The following is a 19,113-nucleotide window of genomic DNA, read 5'->3' as shown; positions in this document are numbered from 1 at the left end:
AAGGGAGAAAAAACAAATGGAGCAAGAACTCCTCTATCAGTCTTGCAGCATCATGTTCCACCCCGAGAGTGAGTGGGTTGAGCACTGGGGCATCGAGTGACTCCAGTATCCCTAGAAATCCACAGACTCGTATTTGGACATCATAGCACATTCTTCTTCTAGCCGCCAGGAAAGGAAAGAGCAAATATATAATGGGGCAAAGTACCTTAAGAGATGGGGCTGGAGTCCCATTCATTAGTCCCAGTTGGTGTGGCCTGTAAGATGCATGCTGTCTCACTCAAGTACCCAAGAGTTTTTGATGCCCATGTTAGGGCCAAGGGGAGTAGAGATCCCCTCAAGGGCAAGTCACAACCTGCCTCTTATATGAATGTGAGGAGGAATCCATCTATGTGCTGGAGATACTCATGCAGCTCGCAAGCAACCTGCAGCTAAGCCGTGTGTGTGTGTTTGTGTGTCAGATTCTAAAAAGGACAAGGGCTCCTATCCCTTTAAGAGCCCGCGGGTTCATAGAATCATAGAATAGTAGGGTTGGAAGGGGCCTACAAGGGTTCCACTGGCACAACTTCTCCCAGTATAGCATGATGGTGATGGGAAACCTGCTCTTAAATCCCGTTCCCTCCTTCATGGCTCTCACAGGGAGAGAGGCCTTGTTCTGGGGGGAATAGGATCATCAAGCCAAGTGCTTTGCTGTGTGGCCTTTGATTTGCTTCTTGGTTAATTCATGCAGTGCTTTGATTGGTCTATGGCACAGCTGCTGTTTTACATTATGGGATTATACCCCAGTGTGTAATTCTCCAGAGTTCAGCACCGTGCATTGCTATTCTTGCCCGTTCCAAATTACGGATCAGGGACTGGCATTAACCCTTCCATCAGCTACAGTGTCAGAAGAAAGTTGTTCTGCGTGGAAGACAGGGCAATCACCTATCAATCCAGTTATTGACAGATGGGTGTTTACAAGCCAAGACCCCGTCTGCTCAATAAGAACTGGCCCAATGAGACCAAAGCCTGAGGCCCTGAGGCACATGTTTGCCTGTCCTCTTCACTCCACTGACTCTGGGCACTTTGGGGGCATGAGTAACTCCAACAAGAATGTGGTACAGTAATATATGACTTCTGTCCAATATGAACACTAACAGTCTTTCTGCAATTAACACACTGCTGAATCACATGCTGGACTAATAACCCCAAAGGATGCCACTCAGAAACCCCGGTGGAACGTTCACATTAAATGAGCAAACCAGTCAACTCTAGCTACAGACTACCTAGAGCACACCTCCCACTTTCTTTTTGGTACTTTGTTTCATGGCTGGCCTTGCCAAGAGGCCATACACTTGTGCAATCACAGCTGGGGCAGTGATATGGCTGCTGTGAGCAGGGGTGTAACTCCTGCTAAGGGTATTCACACTACTTATAAGAACATAAGAAGAGCCCTGCTGGATCAGACCAAGGGTCCATCCAGTCCAGCATTCTGTTCACGGAGTGGCCAACCAGCTGTCGACCAGGAACCCACAAGCAGGGCATGAGCACAACAGCACCCTCCCACCCATGTTCCCCAGCAACTGGTGTACATAGGCACACTGCCTCTGGTACTGGAGGTAGCACATAGCCATCAATACGAATAGCCACTGATAGCCTTTTCCTCCAGGAATTTGTCCAACCCCTTTTTAAAGCCATCCAAACTGGTGGCCATCACTACTTCCTGTGGTAGGGGGTTCCAGAGTTGAACTATGCACTGTGTGAAGAAGTCCTTCCTTTGATCTGTCCTGAATCTCCCACTGATGAGCTTCATAGGATGACCCCAGGTTCTAGTATTTTGAGAGAGGGAGAAAAATATCTCCCTATCTACATTCTCCACACCATGCATAATTTTGTAGACCTCTATCATGTCTCCTCTTACCTTCCTTTTTTCCAAGCTAAACAATCCCAGCTGTTGTAACCTTCCCTCATAGGGGAGGTGCTCCAGCCCCTTGATCATTTCAGTTGCCCTTTTCTGCACTTTTTCCAGCTCTACAATATCTTTTTTTAGGTGTGGTGACCAGAACTGCACACAGCATTCCAAGTGTGATCACACTATAGATTTGTATAGGGGCAGTATGATGTTGGCAGTTTTATTCTCAAGTCCTTTTCTAATTATGCCTAACATGGAGTTTGCCTTTTTTACAGCAGCTGCACAGTGGGTCGATATCTTCATTGAGCTGTCTACCACAACCCCAAGGTCTCTTCCTGGTTGATCACCTCTAGCTCAGATCCCATCAGCCTATACTTGAAGTTGGGATTTTTTGCCCCAACGTGCATCACTTTACACTTGCTTACATTGAACTGCATTTGCCATTTGGATGCCCATTCTCCCAGTTTGGAGAGATCCTTTTGGAGCTCTTCACAATCCCTTTTTATTTTAACCACCCTAAATAATTTGGTGTCATCTGCATACTTGGCCACTTCACTGCTCACTCCTAATTCCAGATCACTTATGAACAGGTTGAAAAGCACAGGTCCTAATACAGATCCCTGTGGGGCCCCACTATTTACTTTCCTCCATTGGGAGAATTTACCATTTATTCCTTCTCTCTGCTTTCTGTTCTTTAACCAGTTACCTATGAAAAAGTTACCTTGCTCTCAGGAATGCCAAGCTTGCTAAGGACTTCTGGACACATTATGTTTTCGAAACATTTACTTTGGGCTATGGACAGTGAAGGCTGGAACTACACATTACAGCAGATGTGGTAGTACCACCAAAAACAGCAGGCCATCCTCTTTCCTATGCTAAGGAAAATATTAGCTAAGGCTGAGTTTTACATAACATGTGACATGACATCATCATACTCTGAGTCTCTCTACACCCTGCACACATCCACCGATGAATTAGAGCTGGGATGGGGAAACCCAGAGTTCAAGTGTCACATCTGGTGCTTTGTATTATTGGGTTAAAAAAGAGAGAGACAAGAGGAAAAGATAAGGGGCTGCCTTGTGTAGCCATGGTGTCAAGAGTATGAGCTGTGAACTGGGAAATCTCTAGAACAAATCTCACCTCTTGGGCAAGTCATTATTCTCTCAGCCTCAGCCTCCTACCTGTAAAATAATGCTGCTGCTGCTGCTGTGCCCTACAGGGTGGTTGTAGGATAGTCAAACTACTGCATGAAATAATACATTATAAAAGTATTATTGTAATGAACCTCCTCCTCCTCCTCCACCACCACCACCACCACCACCACCACACCTATTCACTTCACAACAGAACAAAACTATAGTCATGCTGCTCTATCCCCTCTACTCCCCTCCAACCTGGTAAATTGGAGTCAGGGGAGAATATCATTGTAATGTGTGGACAAATAACCTGTCCATTTTCCCCCACTCACCAATCATTGGGTGGTTTCCCAGCTTTTGTACAGTTTTTTCCCCATTCTAAAGGGTTGAAATGCCTCTCCTAAGGCTTAGTTACTGGCAGTGAGAGGTTTCAGGTAAACTAAGCTGGCATTTTTGGTAGTTTGGCCTTGGCCCCTTTGCCTTTGGCCCCACACAGCACTGGAATGCAGGCCCCCACCCCACCCCCGAAGAGCTTCTTTGAAACTGAATTTGGCCTTCAGGCTGAAAGAGGTTCCTCACCCTGAGCTTGGCTTTCAGGTTGCCCAGAACCCATGGAGATGAATTTTAGTATCTGCGGAATACAGATCAGCGAGGGGTCAGCAAGTCACAAAACCAAAATATGGGGCAGCTAGTTTCAAGTCTCCATAGGCTTTTGTGATTTAAATTATGAATCTTTTGAAAGAATAACTCAGGCTTCCAGGTGACAGCCGAAGTTCCTCTGCTTATTGCACATTTGCCATTTTGAAATAGGATGAGAGTCAATGCTGAACGTGGGCAGTGACAGGGACATGGAGTTCTGCAAAACATTCATTAATGAGCTTAACATACCAGCAAATACACAGTATGGGATTTCAAGAAACCAATATGTATTATGCTTTCACCACTGAGGAGCTACCAGAACAACCAACAGGTGGGAGGATAAGAGAAAATATTGAGTCTGAGTTGGGGAAACCAATAATTGTATGTTCCCCTTTCATCGTTATCACAATGTAGATGCCATGGCTGAACATAACAATGCCAGTGTAGTGTGTAAGGCCAGAAAAGTGAGTTTGTTGTCCCAAGAACTGGGACCTCCTGCATTTGCAGGAAGCTGCCTTATTCTGGGTCAGACTCCAGCGGTAGGCAGCTTGGTGCACTCCAGATGCTTTGGACTATAACTCCCATAATCTCCCACCGTTGGAAATGCTGGCTGGGGCTGATGGGAGTTGTAGTCTACCCCTGGACTTCTCTGACTGGCAGGGGGCACTCCAGTGTCTGAGGCAGCAGCCTTTCTCATCACCTGCCGATGCCAGAGATTGAACCTGAGACCTTCAGCATGTAAGCAGTGTGCTCTGCTGCTGAGCCTTGGTCCCTTTCCATCCTCCCAAGGCTGACCTGCTGTGGTAAATACATGTGTAAGCTACACACTGTGAAGCCCCTGAGTCAAATTTCACCTCTGCCATGGACTCACTAGGGGGTCCCAGGTGACTATTTCTCAGTCATCATCTGCAATACAGGGATGATCATAATACTGGTCTACCTTACAGGTTTGTTGTAATGGTTACTGAAACAAAGTATGTGAAGTGCTTAAGGTGCTATATAAATGCTGCTATTCTTACTTACTCATGCTACTACTACCACCACCACCTCCCCAAGCTTTAGTTTCACTTCCAGGCTCCGGGATGCTAGCATTGTAGATAAGATTTATCGGATGGCACCTGACCAAATGCTCTTGTCTATTGAGATTAAAGATAAACCTATATGGAATTTCCTCCTGTGTGAATCTAATAGAGAACAATGATCTTGTCAGCTATTTTTTTATGCCTTTTCTAAGTGAATTTATGCCTGAGCAAAGCAAAATGCCCCTCAGTCCCAAACTTGGGTGAAAAGGGGCTTCCAAGTTTGCAACCTACAGCTTCTCTCTCTCAAAGGCTTCTGGGAAAGGAGAAAGAAATGACTGTAGTACCTTTGAAATCAGCCAAGTTTCCCCCGTGGTGCTCACTCGCGTTGGGCTCTCTAAAAAAGGAGAGAGAGAGAGAGAGAGAGAGAGAGAAGAATTAAAATCAATTATTGTTATGGCTAACGCACCCACGGTCGATGACATTTTCTCACTGACTGGCAACATTCTTTCCGAACATGCGTTATTATCTTCCTAAGAGTTTCCGGAAACCTGTCCAAGCTTCAAAAACAGAATGGCAACATGAGCCATGCTCCTGTTTGCAGAAGTGAACCAAGGAGGCGGCTCCTAGTCAAATGGGTTTGACTGAAATATGTAACAATCTGGCTTTATTTATTTATTACATTTATATGATCCTACTCTTTCTCTGAGGGAGCTCAGAGTGAAATTTAGTTTCACAACCACCCTGTCGTAAGGCTAAACTGTTGTAGGTAATTTAGCTACCTAGAAGATGCCACATTTTGTTTTTACAGTAAAGGGTCACACTTCTCAGAAGATACCCATTTCCTCAGTATCATAAGCCATTCTGACATTTTTTGAGATATGACTGCAAGCTGCTGCTCCCCCTGTCCCCATCTCCCCGTCCAACAACTCCAGTTCTTGCATGCAACACAAAAGTGCTGATCCTTGTCAAACTGCTGCTCTTTATGAGTTCTGTTTCAAACGGGTTACTGCAGTTATCCAGGAGGGGCATAAAAAAGCTGGGGCAACAAGCGAGCTTCAGATACGTAGGAATATATATAGGTAGATGATGACAGAGGAATACTAACTTAGCGCTCTGTGCATCAGAAGATTTTTAAGTGACTGCTTGCAATATCCACAGAATTCTGTCGTGCGAACCCTTCATTGCTGAAGCAAATGGATGAATTTTGAGAAGAGCTTTGGTCCTGACTAAAGCACAAAATTAAGCATAGGATTTTATAGATCACCAAGTACTTTGCAATTGCTGTTTAGCTTCTGATAGCTGGGGTTTTGCTCCCTTAAGAGACACCATTGCTTTGAGAGGAGGTCCTGTTCACAAATCACTGCAGAGGGCACCCCTGTCCCAAGTTCTGACTCCCTCCCTCCACTCCTTGTGTTCACAGCCTACGCCATCTTTCAAGGATTCCTGGGTGCTCCGACTGTGTGACATGCGGTATGGAGATCAATTATGGAAATTCCTGCCTCTGCGAACACAATTCAGGGAGAATCACAGCTCATTAGGCCAGGGCTCGCTTCCATTAATGCCACGATGATATCTGCCCCCACCACTGTGGTTTCCCTGGAAATCGCCCAGAAAGCTCCTCCGTAGCTCAGCCTGGCCATAGCGTGACCACCACAACTCGAGTCAAAGAAACTTTTCCCCAGGAAGTGCTGCCTGACTTCAGCCTGAATGAGCACTTGCTAAATAAAGGCCCTAGGCCCCTTGTGGCTGAGACACAGAGCTCAGATCTATCCCATGGGCGTATGTGGGGATCAGAGGTGGTTCCCTGGGCTCACATAGAGAATCCTGGCAGTGGCGTGTTTGGGGACCCAGACATGTTGACAAGACTCTTGGGAAATAAATAATAGAAGGCGGTGAGATGGCAGTGCCAGGAACAATTTTATTACCATATCATCACTTGCTAACTCACAGGCCAGCCATCCTTTGAGGATTTTACCAGCCAGAATAGATCATGTGTGGTGCAGACTGTGGCATAGAACTTAATCACCTGAGCAGACAGGTTTTTGCAGGGCATTGAGTTCCAATCCAATGTTGCAGATTCAAGTAGGTCAGGGACTGACTATTATACCATGGTATGGGGAGGAAACTGAATTCCATTGCATCCGTCCGTCCGTCCATCCATCCATCCATCTATCTATCTATCTATCTATCTGTCGCATCCGTGAGAGTAGGACCAACAAAGAAAGGGAAATGTTGGATTCAGAGGCAATTGCTAGCAGCAAATGTAATGAAGTTAACTATCATGCTTATTGTTGCTTGTAATCAGGCAAAGGAATTCAGCTTCTTTCCCATACCATGGCACAGTAGTCAGTGATTAGCAGTGTCAGCTTCTGAGGGGGTCTCCACTTAAGGTCTTCGTTGCTCCCTTATGGATGTTGGTTGAATTCTTCCCTAGAGATTAGGTTGTGCTTTACATGGGTTGGGATAAGGGGCTGTTTAGAGCTAGGAAAGGCTGTCCAGGTAAGGGGGTAAAGGTGGGAAGGGTTTTTTGTTATCGCTATTTCTCGGCCATGCAAAGATGTAGGTATGATACACAACATGACTTGATCCTATCCTTTGCAAAAATGCATGTTATAAAGCTACGGAGCCCAAGCACATCTATTGATGGGCTCTCCCCTGACCTATTTTATTTTACTATATTTTAACATTTGCAGGATGCGAGGTGGCAGAAGCCCCTGAGAGCAGTGGAGGCTGGTGGTTTCAGTTTCGGAGGGCTGGTGATCCCATTCTGGGCTTTAATAAGAAACAGCCAGAACTCTAAAGGTGTTACCTAAGGTGCTGCACTATATCCCCAACATGGGTTCAGCACCTTGGATAGCACCATCAGAGTTCTGGCTGGTTCTAACTAAAACCCAGAATGGGATCACTGCCCCTCTGAAACTGGAACCACCAGCCTCCACTGCCTGAGAGACAAATGCTCTGGTTGGCAACTACTTTTACTGATGGGCCACATTAAGGAAAGGATAGGGAATTGTAGGCCAATCCCCACCCTGGTTCTCTTTAAAGTGGACTGCTGGCAAGTCCCTCAATCACAGCTACCAGTATCTTTTCCCTGCCTGTATAACCCTGTTGGCAATTGATGGAATTCCTCAGGGAACCAAACTTGGACAAGAAGCTTCCAGATGCTGATCTCCAGAGATTTAGGGCCTAGACTAAGATTAGGATCCTCAGCCCATTTACTTGCTCCCATTCTGTTGAAACAAAATAAAATCAACCCTATGCTTAAGCTCAGGGCGTGCAGATTAAAAAACACACATCTAAAAATGTTAATAAAATCCCCAGAAACATAACAATTAAAACATACAAAGCACAACATTTTACATATAAACTAGCAATAAAATAAATACCATTCCTTGGCCTTAAGGCAAAGGCAGATTGTTTTTCATTACAAGCGTCTTTCCTTCCTTCTGATTCTCTAATATATCTTGTCCCTTCCAGATTTTTCATTACTTCTAATATTCCATTCTTTTCTTATAAATTAAAGCATTGCCAATAATTGCATTCAGACACCAAAGTATTCCTCCCCTTCCCAATATACAATAAAGATCTGCTGTCTTTCCACAAACAGCTGCATTGCCTTAACAATGTGGCACATGTGTTATGGATGCACAAGATTTATTGAAGGCCACCGCTGGAAAGTATGTGGCACAGCTAAGAACTGAACCCAAGCCTCAAAGCCCGTATGCTCTGGACCATCCTACATGTACAGTAGCTATATTTGCCTGCCAAAAGGCCAACATCAGAGTTTTTGTAGATGGACTAATTTATTTAATCACTTCTACTTTGCTTTTCCACTCCAACAATGCACTCAAGGCAGTTAGCAAATTCCATAAAGCAAAAAATCTATTTTAAAAATACAATTACTTTGTTGTTGTTTTTAAAATGCACACCACAAAACCTTCACCACCGATGCACGGGCAGGTGTTCCTAGATCCAGGCTGGGAGCTGCAGAGTCCAAGTAAACCATGCCCCCTTCCCCTTCCTCCATCCATCAGACCTTCAGCTATTCCTGTTATGTCCCACATCTTGTTCCTCCTCCTTTATAATTCCTAAATTAATGTTGCTGTTTAATTAAATTCATTAGCTCAGATTATCTGGCTATATAACCTACCCCCTCCCCTATTTTCTGTCCCTCTTCATACGCAAGCAACAGTGAAGAGTTTCTTTATGGGCCATTAATAGTGTAATGTTTAATTTATTGGTGCATTCTCAGGTGGGTGGGTTGGCTGGTCCCGATGTCAACACTTTTAATTAAATGAGAAGTACTTCTGCACAGAAAAGGGGCCACGTTTCCAGCAGCTAATCAGGGAACTACTGGGGTGAGAGTTCTGCTCAGGCAACATGGGCAAACACTGCTCTTCTTCCTCGTTGGGCATGACACACAGAAGAAAGAAAATCTGGTGAGAGCGAGAGAGCTCACCCAGCACCAAGTAGTGACAGCACTTGCAGGCTGTTTGCTAAGGGAGCTGTTCCAAACTTTCCTACCAAATGTGATCTACCAACAAGTTTTTTCTCTTTGTGGGATGCACCTGCTGACATACATCAAGTTCCTTTCTTCTGCTGTGGTCCCTTGTGGTGCATTCTCCATAGCACTCACTGTTGCCATATACTTCCTCATTGCATAGCTCCTTAGAGTACTTCCTCCTTTCAGAAGACCTGGGTACTGGAATGCATTGCTTGTTAGTCTAGACATATATTTGGCCAGGCCACTCAGTGGCTTCTGTACCACCTAGTGGATTTAAAAAACTGCATGCCTGAAATTACTTTGCAGAGCATGGACTAGAAAGAGCATGGACAGAGATAGCCTGCCCACATTTTTTCACTCTCTACTGACATCCCATTTGGACTACTGCAATACATGGGGCTGTCCCTTGAAGACAGTTTGGAAATAACAGCTGATGGAGAACACAACCGCTGACTGGGACTGGGCATACAAAATACATCATGCCAACTTTTTAAATAGCTCCACCGGCTCCTGCTCTATTTCTGCATTTGAAAAAAGATGTTGGTTCTTACCTTTAAGGACCTAAACTGGAGAAGAAAATCCTTAAACCCAGGGGCCAAATCTGCCCTTCCAAGGGTCCCATTCCAGCCCTCCAGGGTTCCTCTGAAGGCCACACCCCTTTCCCCCAACCACCAATCTTTTGGTGGTTTCCCAGCTTTTGTGAAGCTCCCCCCCCCCCCGCATTCTAAAGGGTTAAAATGCCTCTCCTACATCTTAGTTACAGGGCAGTAAGAGCTTTAGGCTAAAATATGCTGGCACTTTTGTTCTGGTCCCACCCACCACTGGAATGAGGTCCTCAAGAGCTTCTCTGAAATGGAATTCAGTCCTGGGGTTGAAAGAGGTTGTACACCCCTGCCCATAGCAGTTTGCGACCAGGGCACCTTGAGGATGGCCTTCTTTCATGTGGAGCTGCCTGATTATTAAAACCTTCCTCAGAGGCCCTGCTGTGAATCCCTCCAGCCGTTTGGATGTATCCGTTTTTATTACCTGTTTAGCCTGGCTTTTACCACATTTCTACTGCTTTGCTGTCTCAGTATTTTGTATGTATTTGATGGGCTATTGTTTTGAATTTATATTCACTGCTCTGGGAAACATATGTAAGAAGAGTGGAGTACAAATATAAGTATGTATGCATTTATTAATAAGGCCTCTGATCTAGAAATCTATTGCTTGCACAGAATCCTGAGAAGCTCTGCCTTCTTTATTCTGCCAAGCTGGCTGTTCTTCTCATGACAAGAACCTGCATTGTCCTGCCCTTTCAAACCTATCCACCCCCACCCCCCAAATTTCACTATCTCCCAAGCATTCTATGTCTTTAAAAAATGGGAAAACAGCTTTGATTGGTCCAGGTGGCCACCTCTGAGGGCGTCTCATCTTACTGCAGCCACTTTTGCTGAGGCACACCAATGACATATCCAGTGCCAGTTCCAGGTTTTGGGGGACGCTTGGGGGCAGGTTGCCACTGGCACCATTGCCCATTCACTTGCTTTCTTCCTCTGAGCCCACTCTTCCCACAAGGAGAGGGCAACTCAGGCAAGTGTAAGCTGCTGCCTTTCCTTGCCCTTGCCACAGTTCATACACTTGGAGAGGCCAGGTGAACAGGAGAAGGAGGTCGAGGAGGAGGAGAAGGAGCAGGGCTGTAGATCTCTGGGGCCAGCATGGAGCCCCTGATGGGATATGTGACTCGACAGGTGCCCAGTGACGCTTACCCCTGATACCTGCACTGCAGTGCAATGGCAGAGGTGTCAACCCTCTTGAGGGGCCCTCAGTGACTACTGTAATGCGCTGTACATGGGGCTGCCCTTGAAACCTCAGCTGGTGCAGAATGTGGCTGCCCAAGTGTTGGTGGGGGGTGAGGCGGTCAGATCATATAACACCTATACTCTACCAGCTGCACTGCTTACCAATACATTTCCGAGCCCAATTTAAAGTGCTGGTTTTGACCTTTAAAGATTTAAATTACTTAAAGGACCGCTTTCACCCATAACAGTCTGAGCTGCACTTTAAGTTTGCCCACCTTTGTGACTACATGAGAGAGGGCCTTTTCTGCAGTGGCCCCACAGCTCTGGAATGCATTGCCATTGGGGATCCAGCAGGCCCCCAACATTACAGGCATTTAGGAAGGCCCGAAAGATTTGTTTGTTTACTTTGGCCTTCCCCTGATTATGTTTTATCAGACTGTAGCTGCCACTGTGTTGCAGGTTTTGTGTTATGCTGGTGTTTGTTGGTTGTTTTTTTTTGGGGGGGGATCTTGCTGTTTTTATTACTGCATGGGTTGTTATTATATGAATTTTATTGTTTTATGCCACCTTGAGAGGGCTCCTGCCCTGAAAGATGTTCTAGAAATATTTTAAATATGAATGAATGAATGAATGAATAAATGATGCTCACTTCATATAAACTCTGACCCTCACTCCAGCCACTGTAGATTGGATGGGGGGGGGTGAGGGAGAAAGAGAAGGAAAAAGGCAATTCATAAGCAAGGATAAATAATATTTGGGCACCCCTTTGCTCTTAATCTGGTATCCAATATCAGGTTAAGACAAATTGCATCTTAATGCCATGACAAAATAGTGAGCTAGGAACACTTGGCTTAGCCCTGCTACTTCCCTAGCCTCACATCTAGGTTCTTCCATGCGCATTTCAATTCTCAGCCTTGGACTCCCCATCCAAAACATCCTGGAATGGGTGAATGTGAGTGGGACAAGCCAAGAAAATGGTATGTTAAACCATCTCACCTGGGTCACGACCCCAAGCCCACGTCAGTCCACTGGCGCCCAGCAAACGCCCTTGCCGAGTTGGACAGACACCACCCTTTTGCCTGTCCTTGGGCTCTCCTCCTTGAATGGGCAGACTTCTGTCATTTTTGCAGGCACTCCAGGAAATGGCTGGCAGAAGGAGCCAGGCAGAACTGCTGCAGTTGTCCCTGGCAGTGGCTGCTCCCTGACACACTAGGCGACTGGGACCTGCTCCCAAATAGGATCTAAGCGCCCTACCCAGAGAATGGGGCTTCCTTTCCATAGCCAGCTGTCTGCCGTCTCTCTCTTCAAAGCTAATCTCAAGTGCTTCCAGTCCTCACACCACTCCCTCTTGACATGGATCCACTTTAATTACAAAGCTAAATAACAAGCAGGAAATATTAGAAATGGGGATGGGGGGGTGGAGTTGGAAAGAAAAGAAAAAAAGGAAAAACCACACACAAAGCAAGTTTGCTTGGGCTGGTCGTTGGCTCGCCAAGCTGGAGAACAGAGCAGTGATGGCACTGTGCCGCTCACTAAAAGCATGAGTGTCACTAAATCAATAATTCATTTACTTTAATGAGATAAGTACTTTGAAAACTAATTGCAAACCTGCTCCATTTACTCCAACCCCGGTTATAGGCCTTAATGTAAATCGCACAAGTGCCGCTAGAGGAAAGAGCTGGGGGAATCATGTGTCATCTTTCTCCCCTCTTCTAAGAAACAGAAATATCCGTCATACACAAGAGAAAGCCTCTAAGTAACCGCTTCAATCAATCAAGGCGTCTGTCAAGAGCTCTCATCCCTTCAGCCCCCCAGCATCATCCTCACCTCAGAGAAGTACTGAACTGCCCACTAAAAGTGAGTTCCCAAAAGGAGTGCAATATGTGGCCAGGAGGAGAGATCTTCAGCACCTCCTGGGAATGTGTGACAATCAGAGTGATACACCCGTCACTTGAGCAAAGCAATGTGTTTGGGAGGGTGGTAGGCTGCACGCCCTAACCCAGTGCTATGCAACAGGCATGGCTTGCTGCAATGCGCAGGCTTCTGGAGGGGGGACCAAGGGAGGAAAGGGACTCCTCACATCTCCCTGTAACCACAAACCTTTGGCAACTCAGGCTGTGTGTTCCATAATCTTCTCCATCCTTGACAGCTGTGGTGTTCAGTCAACATTTGCTGACTTCCACCTGCATCAAGTGGTGACATGTGCATCCACATGCTGAAGAAACAGATCAGTTTTCAGTATACCTCTGTGTTTGTAGTAACCTGCCCAAAGCTAATCAAGGCTGAGTGTGAGGCAGTGGCATGCACACATCACTGCAGGCTGAAGCATCTGGAAGCCATCACGGGGTAGATGAAAACTCTAGCTGCCATGGAGAAGGTCATGAGAACAGGTCCTCAGAGGGGAAGCAAATCCCTCAACATTTGCTATCAGAACTATCAATAGTGGTTGGATACCTTATATAGCTAAGCAAAGCAGATGCTGGGAAACAACGAACACCCTCAGTGTTAGTAGCTAGCTTGGAGAGATAAAAGTCTGGCAAGTTCTAGCAATGGACAATTTATTAGTTTCTTATTAAAGAGCCTAATAAATTTCATACCGCCTGCATGCCATTTTTAGAAACTGAAAGGGGGAAAAATATGAAAGGATGATGTAGCAAAAAGGTTAGCCAGACATAAATGCTTTTGTTTAACAAAGGACCACGTTAAGGATGAAAATGTGCTTTAATTTGTATTATAATTTTTAAAGTTTGCATATTACATTAATTATAGATCAAATCCTCAAAGAATTCTGTTAGCAAAAACCTTGTTTTGATCTAATGAGACTTCTACTGGCAGACTGTGGTGTATCTTTGCAGCAAAATATGAAGTAGGTATCTATCTATCTATCTATCTATCTATCTATCTATCTATCTATCTATCTATCATCTATCTAAAAAGATGTGGGTACCTGTAAAAAGTGAATGCTGTTCTGGGATGTTCATAAAGAAAATCTGACAGGTGCATGATATATTAGCCTGCATCTTGCATGTTCACTTTGTTTTCCTATGCAAGTTAGTTCGCATCATGCATAAAGATGCCTGGTGTAGTGCAGTGACTGTGAGTGTGAGTGGGGGAAGTCACAGGCCCAAGCCTCATCTTCACCACTGACTTACTGGGTTGACTTAGATAAGGTTATTTATTACATTTCTATACCACCCAATATCAGGGCCGCGGTGGCTTAGAGGTTAAGACGCTGAACTGCAGACTGGAAGGTCGGCAGGTCAGCAGTTCGAGACCCGAGTGCTGCATGACGGAGTGAGCTCCCGTCTTCAGTCCCAGCTTCTGCCAACCTAGCAGTTCGAAAGCCAGAAATTGCAAGTAGATAAATAGGTAGCGCTTCGGCGGGAAAGGTAACAGCGTTCCGTGCACCTCGGTGTTCAGTCATGCCAGCCACATGACCACGGAAGCGTCTTCGCACAGCGCTGGCTCTTCGGCTTAGAAACGGGGATGAGCACTGCACCCTAGAGTCGGACACGACTGGTTGGGGACACCTTTACCTTTTTTACCACCCAATAGCCAAAGCTCTCTGGGCGGTTCACAACAAAAGTTAATTTTTCTCCTCTTGGCTCCTGCTCTGCAATATAGGGGTAGTAACACTAACCTATTTTATAAGGTGTAAGGATTACTGAGATAATGTATAATCATTCTGAACACTGAAATGTGCTATTATTTCTGAGGAGGTGATCCAGTCTCCCCACCACTGAAGCTCCCCCGTTAGAAGCTTGCAGGGGGAGCCACTGGAGAGCTGTGCGCATAGGAGGGCTCTGAATGATCAACAGTGAGCAAAGGAGAGGGAATGGACTAGGCCTTTGGTATTATCATTCCTTCTATTTCTGATGTTCAGTGGTCTTTATATAGCCAAAATGGCACCATACACACACAAAAGGGAGGTGTAAGTGGCCAGTGTGGTGTAGTGGCAAGAGTGTTGGACTGGGAGCTGGGAGATCCGGGTTCTAGTCCCCACTCGGCCATGTAAGCTCACTGGGTGACTTTGGGCCAGCCACACACTTTCAGCCCAACCTACCTCACAGGGTTGTTGTTGTGAGGATAAAATGGAGAGGAGAAGGATAATGTAAGCCGCTTTGGGTTCCTCACAAGAGGGAAAAAGGCGGGATATAAATGCAATAAATAAATAAATAAATAAATAAAGGGAGGTATCAGCAGGCTTGAGGGAACCCCAAGCTCAGCAGAAGTATAAAAAACCTTTAGGGAAAAAAAACCTAAGGGGGAAAACCCCACGAAAACAGCCCAATCAGGACAGAGCATGCTCAGTATCTACAGAATGTTGACTGTTGGGGAAACAGAATGGAAAACGGGGTGGAAGGGCAGAATTGAATGGAGCACCCTGGAGGAGGGCATGGCTTGCTGACTGGAACCTTGAACAGGAGCACGAAACACTGCATTATTTTGCTGCAGGTTCCATGTTATTTTTTTCTACTTCTACCACTGAGAACCAAATGTGAAATCGGTAATATGTTACCAGAAATGACCCCCGTGTGTACCGTAGGTTGGCCCATGTGAGATGCCAGGATTTGTCAAATCAGTCCGTCCTAAAGGAAATCAACCCTGAGTGCTCATTGGAAGGACAGATACTGAAGCTGAAGCTCAAATATTTTGGCCACCTAATGCGAAGAGAAAACTCCCTGGAAAAGACCCTGATGCTGGGAAAAATTGAAGGCAAAAGGAGAAGGGGACGGCAGAGGATGAGATGGCTAGATAGCATCACCGATGCCATGAATATGGACTTGAGCACGCTCCTGGCGTGCTGTGGTCCATGGGGTCACGAAGAGTCGGACACGACTGAACAACAACAACAAGGCTACATGCAGCCTGTAGGCTGCACGTGGCCTGCCATAGCCATTTGTGCACCCCACCCACCCGTTCCCTGCTGCTACTGCTGCTGCCACCATTCCCCAAATCCCAGTGATTCTCCTGGGAAACAAGACGTGCAGGCACTGCACATCTTATTTCCCAAAAGAATGGGGCTCCCGACAGTTCGCCAAACAGCTTCTAACCATTCACCTTGTTTCCCAGCAGAATCACGGGGGTTCTGGTTGCACAGCCACTTCTGGTGGTGGCAACGGGTGCAGCCCCTGCAGGGTCCCAGGGTGGCCAGTACAGCCCTCTAACCCTCTGCAATTGCCCACCCCTGCCTTATGGCTTCCCCGGGAAACTCCTCGTTGCAAGAAATTGTAAATTATATGAAACGTGATTCTGGAGAGGAGTGAGACCAATTGTTCTCTCTGAACATAGAACCATAGAATAGTGGGGTTGGAAGGGGCCTACGAGGCCATTGAGTCCAACCCCCTGCTCAATGCAGGAATCGAAGTCAAAGCATCCCTGACAGGTGGCTGTCCAGCCTCGTCTTGAAGGCCTCCAGTGTCCCTAGGGAATTGGTTCCATTGTCGTATTGCTCTAACAGTCAGGACGTTTTTCCTGATGTTCAGCCGGAATCTGGCTTCCTGTCACTTGAGCCCATTATTCCGTGTCCTGCACTCTGGGATGATCAAGAAGAGATCCTGGCCTTCCTTTCTGTGACAACCTTTCAAGTACTTGAAGAGTGCTAACATATCTCCCCTCAATGGCGGGCTTCAGTTAAACAAAGGAGTATTTTTAGCATTAGACACAGGAAACCACACCACAGAGACAGTGTACGGGGGCAGATTTTCAACGGGGAAAAGGTTGCAGTGTAAGTTTGTGGCGTTCTAGCCCTAAATTATAAAATTAATCCTGGGAGAACAGAAGGCAATCTTGAGATTGTCACCTAGCCCTTAATTTTTAGTTCTGGTTCAAACATGTACGTAAAACTACTAGATTACTGAACACTAGAGTCCTATTTGGATGACACATTAGTATATGGGATGACTGTGTGGACTGGAGGAAGTGGAGTGATGCTCATTGACCCTGAAAAGCTGCACAAAGCTTATGTGCCACTCTGTGAAGACTTTGAGATCAACCTGTGGAAGACAGCAGTGGGGACCGGTGGACGTGATCTCCTTCCCTCCACCCAGTAATTGATTTTACACTAACATGACATCTGAATGGGCTTATAAATCAGCTGAATGTGTGACCTGTCTCCACCAGGGGGTGGGGGTAGTATGAACTTCTGATTGAGTTGACATTGGCTGCTATGAAAGTTCTATCTTGATGGTTATTTCACACATGCAAGTCAGCACTTGAATCAGCCCTAAGACAACAGTTTTCAAGGAAGAGTTGAGATAGGTAACTTGAAGATTCAGAAACAAAATAAATTTAAGGGGACCTGTATGTTCATGCATGTGTACATTTGTGTTTTAAGTTGATCTCACCATAGTAATTGTTTTGGCTTATCAGTACTGTGGACTGAGCCCCAAAGAGCCTGGCAAGAAAACTCATTAAGTGCTAAGCTGACAGGCTTACTACAGTAAGACACTGCAAAGAGAGTTTGGAAAGAAAATTCAGACGCAACAGTCATCAGCCTGGACTCAAGAATTGTAATATTCCTTCCTGAATTTAGGATCTTTATTCTCAGCACCTGACATAAACAAATCCAACTTGTGCTTACTAAGGCATCATAATTAAGAGATATCATCCATGTTTGATTTTACCTGGCTCAGAATTTGTCCAGCTCATAATGGTAGGCTGATTCCACCCCCCCACCCAAGTTCCTCTCTTGCTTAGATTGTGATTTCTGAGCTAGCACCTCTCTCTGTGGTGCCTTGAACACTGCAACCTCAGTGTTTCAGGCACCAGGAAACCTGGGACATGTAGCTTCCAAGATATCTGACTTCTGTAGTAAGGACTTGGGTACCCTGGGAAAATGGCATTTCCTTATGTCCCTGGTGCCTGGGAAGCAATTACCTAGGGAGGTACTGGGCTCTCCCACACTGGAGGCATTCAAGATGAGGCTTGACAGCCATCTGTCGGGGATGCTCTGACCTGGATTCCTGCATTGAGCAGGGGGTTGGACTCGATGGCCTTGTAGGCCACTTCCAACTCTACTATTCTATGATTCTATGATTCTCAGCTGCCATTGCAGTGTTTACGGTGCCAGGGAGGGAGAACTCATAGAGAGACCTCCAGTGAGACCTCCCTGCCTGAACTGTGGCTAGTAGGACAGACATGGACTGCCGCAGATTTGGGGAGAGGGAATAATTGGACCCCATCATGCTTCCAATTATGTTATTCGGAGCATGATGGGGTCCAAATTTCAGAACTGGTCTGTAGTGGTGCAGCGGAGGGGCAATGCAAGAGAGTGCCAGCTGCAGGAGTTTTTTCAGAGCAGGAATGATGATGTTGCCCCAGGTAACTAGGCACAGGATTGTAGTCATGCCCCTAAGCTTAACTGTGAGATCTGATTAGTGGTTTGTTTCAGATGTTTGTGCTTAATGATGGAGTTTTAAACCACAGTGTTAGCTACTTTCTGTATAAAAAAATAGAAAAGCAGGAAGTGGCACAACAACAAAGCAACAAGGAGGCTTTGGATCCACTATAGATGCAGTCAGTCTTAAGTTGAAATATATAAGAAAGATAGACTAATCACAGAGTAATTTCAAAATATATTTAGAGCTAAATATTACGGCTTCCACCCTCATCAGTAGCTGTGATGTGAAATGGATGCCAAGAGTGGCAGTTTGGAACACTGGGAGATGAAAATTCCCCTGAAGACTAAAAAAAACCCCTAGAGGTATGAGTGGTATAAAGATTATGAATTAACATCTTCAGCAATGTGGATACCTTAGCTACATTTTAAAAAAAACTTTTTTAAAACTTTGTTTTATGTAATCGTTGTGCATAGTACAATGAGCTTATAGTCAACAAATACAACAAAGGTCAACTATTCAAACAAAATAAAAAGAAACTGTGTTCCCATTCTTGTGTGAGTTATGGTAACAGTAGAATGTTTGTAGAACACCCCTCATTTAATTAGTTATCAATCGAGCATCAGTAATATCCAGGGATATCCTTCTTTATGAAGCAAAGGCTAACCTTCTGAAAGAAAATCACATTCCATTTGTTGTGGACTACCATCCTGCAGCCCCTAACCACCACCAGATAATGAAAGATAGTTCCCCTATTATATCCCATTGCACTCATTTACTGGAAGCCATTAATTCTCTACCAT

General features: G+C 45.5%; 1 protein-coding gene across 2 annotated transcripts in view; it reads right to left on the bottom strand.

Annotated features, from left to right (window-relative positions):
* The window catches only part of RBFOX3 (RNA binding fox-1 homolog 3), a 350,747-nt gene that overhangs the window by 95,344 nt on the left and 236,290 nt on the right, over positions 1-19,113 (bottom strand). For both annotated transcript variants that reach the window (XM_084832352.1, XM_084832353.1), the window contains one exon: positions 5,030-5,079. The gene's annotated coding sequence lies outside the window, so the exon portion shown is untranslated. The remainder of the gene's footprint in view (positions 1-5,029; positions 5,080-19,113) is intronic.

The sequence above is a fragment of the Heloderma suspectum genome, chromosome 2 (assembly GCF_057233095.1).
Source record: "Heloderma suspectum isolate Gila_16-S chromosome 2, 16-S_ref, whole genome shotgun sequence".
NCBI classification, from domain to species: Eukaryota; Metazoa; Chordata; class Lepidosauria; order Squamata; family Helodermatidae; genus Heloderma; species Heloderma suspectum.
This window is presented reverse-complemented; position numbering and strand designations above follow the sequence as displayed.